Genomic DNA, 3,207 nt, shown 5'->3' on the forward strand with positions numbered 1-3,207 from the left:
CTCACAGGGAGGGGGCGGGGGCAGGAGCTCCAAAAAGGGGTTTAGGACAGAGAGTGAATACACAAACTATACAGAGATGCTGGATGAGAAACTAATGTGAGTTTGGAACATTGAACAATGTAAATCTGTTTTAGTAGACCTCAACAATGGAATTATGATCAGTAGAAATGTCATGGGACCTTTAAATATATTTACAGAAGTGTGCAAGTAGTTTTCCTACTAATGTCCGGCCACCACAGATGAAATGGCAAATTATGTCCCCACCACTTATTTTTTTAAAGTATAACTTGTTATAAATGTTCTGAAACATAGCGTGCAGAAAGAAATGTAATAAACAAGAGCACTTATTGTTGTGTCCATCTTGAGAACAGTTTGTCCTATTTCTAGAGATCCAAGATGTGCAATTTGGACACGCTAGTTACACTTTAACTAGAAAATGTAAAAAAGCAGCTAATGTTGTTTTGCTTGAAGTAAATATTGTCACATCTTCCCAAGAACCCCTCACAAAGATGACACCTTTTCACAATATATGTTCAGGCATGTGTGCAGGTCTCCTAAGAAAAGACGTAGATTATTGGCTTCCTGAATGAACAAAAAAAAGGGTTGCGCGCAATACAGTTTCCTTTGTATCTGAAAGAAGTGTCCCCCACCACTCTTCAAAACAAAGTGACACCAATGCCAGCCACACAAGTCACTTTCCCCTCATCACATGCACACAGTGTTCTCTAAATCACACGCAGCTTCTTGGTTATAGGTTCATGGAAAAAGGTCTTGATTTGACATCGCCTGAATACAGAAGTTTACGTGACAAGTAAATCAGTCGTGGTTTCACTAAGGACACGAACAGCGGCCTCCTGGGTGAAAGTCTGAGTGATCTTCTGTGCAGAAATGACAATGTATAGCTAGAAACTGTGTCTTGGCTCAAACTCAAAGAAAATGCGGTTTAGTTCCAGCTTTCACCATGTGATCAAACCTCTCTCTCGATTTGGAGATTGAGCGCTCTCTAGTTTCCGAGATATATGAAATGCTGACTAATCAGAGCGTTCCTCGCCTGCCGACTCATCAAATGAAAGCAGCATCGATAAGGGAAAGAGCCCGAGGTGAGCACACTCCACGAAGAGGTCTTTCTCCTCCCTGACAACCCCATACAAGCTGTGTGTACGTTTAGCTCCTAAAGCCTCGCCTATGCATACAGACAAAGTCAACAGACGCACCTCACAGGCAGCTTTGTTTCCTTTAAACGTGTCCTTTCTTTCACCTGTAGATGTGATTTTCTTATTTGTTTTAAACACGTAACACTAGCAAATAAACAAAACAAGAATAGGAACTAATGTGGTTTTATAAACAGCTTGATTCAATAACTGGATCTGTACAGACAAACCATCCCAACATTTGATCCTCGTTCCTTTAATCTAAATGTATGTTTGTATACGTCTAGTCAATGTTATTTTAAGTTTTTATGTATTTTACTGGTAACTGTATTCTGTGTGATATCAATGATCTGAGTAAGAGATGTCTACTGTGAACTGTAATTCTTGTATGAAAGGTGCAATACAAATAAAGATTGTTATAATTATTATATTGTTGTTTTTGTGTATGTTTTATGGTTAAAATGGCTTGTTTTTGAGGAATAATTAGAGCAGATAGTCTAAACATACAAAGTGTATGAATGTGTTTTTATTTTGTGCAGAAGTTTCTTTGAAGTCAAAGAGAAATATAGTAAGAAATGTGTTTATTTGTGCAGGTTTAGCATCATCAAATGCTACCTTTTGTCCCAGGTTATTCATTTGGGTTTCTACATAACTGCAATCAGTTTTATATTGTTTAAATTTCAAATCCTTGACATTACATCCACATCGAACACATTTTGAAGATAGCAACCCTATTTAGTGAATCGACTAAGTATTAGGGAGGCGTGTGGCGCAGTGGGTTGTGCGTTGGTGTTGGGATCAGGGGAGCAGGTTCAAACCCCACTGCAGTCAGCCTGTGTCCCTGAGACTCTTCACCCCAACGTGCTCACAGTATGGAGTATGGAAGTCATTTTGAATAAAAGCGTCTAACAAGCAACATGTGATGTATGATCAGCCTCATCCATTATGAAACACACCATGTTGCAACGAGTGAACACACGAAGAAGAAGAGGAGGAGGACTGACGTACTCTGTGTTTACATCAAAACACAAGAAACTCGTTTTCTAGTGACAAAGCAAACAGAGTCAGAACATGTTTTATCTGCAGAGACAATGAAGAATGTCAACGTGGTGACATGTATGAGGGGGAGAGATGATAAGTTACACACAGGAATGCACAGCTTTCTCTTTCCACTGTCACACACACACACACACACACACACACACACACACACACACACACACACACACACACACACACACACACACACACACACACTCATAGTTCCATGTTGTGGCTGGATGTATGATGAGCCTGATGCAGCAACACCTCCATACATTTAGTTTAGATTTCTTTAGTTTCTCTTTTCTGAACTGGGCTCTACTCTGTTTTGTTCTCACACTCTGCCTCGTTGCATTTACATGTTTAAAAACGGCAACACTTGTACACACTCGTATAATGTGAGTTTGGGTTGAGTTCCAAGGGCCATAACTTTGACCCCGTGTATCAGTTGATGCTGTCCAGACTGAGCATACGCACTGGAGCCTTGGCTGCTGAGCTCTCAGTGCCTCCCTGCTCCTGCCTGCTGGCGTCAGCTGAGAGAGGTGTTATGGTTCTATCTTGTTATGCAGCATGTTGATTATTCTCTCTGAACTAAACACACGGGTCTGGGGGAGAGTTCTTCAGAATTGACGCTGACTCTTTGACTTGTTTTGTGAATTCTCCGGCCGAAGCTCCTAATAAACCATCAGTGTTTGACATCAGAGCTCCAGCTCTCCCCGTGTCTCCTTTTGAGTCAGTTTGTATATGTTGTGTTTGTATATTGTGGGGGAAACTTCTGAAGCAATGGAGTCAGGACTCAGAGAGACACGAGGAGAGCTGGAGCTTTGATGGAGTCAGGACTCAGAGAGACACGAGGAGAGCTGGAGCTTTGATGGCAAACACTGACGGTTTATTCGGAGCTTCGGCCGGAGAATTCACAAAACAGGTGTTGTGTCACGAGTTGACACACGGTTGAGATGCCACATCAATTCTGAAGAGCCCTCACACACACACACACACACACACACACACACAC

General features: G+C 41.5%; 1 protein-coding gene across 1 annotated transcript in view; it reads right to left on the bottom strand.

Annotated features, from left to right (window-relative positions):
• Positions 1-3,207, bottom strand: part of LOC104951563 (ezrin-like) — a 49,877-nt gene that overhangs the window by 27,269 nt on the left and 19,401 nt on the right. The gene's annotated exons all lie outside the window — the stretch shown is intronic.

The sequence above is a fragment of the Notothenia coriiceps genome, unplaced genomic scaffold (assembly GCF_000735185.1).
Source record: "Notothenia coriiceps isolate Sejong01 unplaced genomic scaffold, NC01 NC01_scaffold00000339, whole genome shotgun sequence".
NCBI classification, from domain to species: domain Eukaryota; kingdom Metazoa; phylum Chordata; class Actinopteri; order Perciformes; family Nototheniidae; genus Notothenia; species Notothenia coriiceps.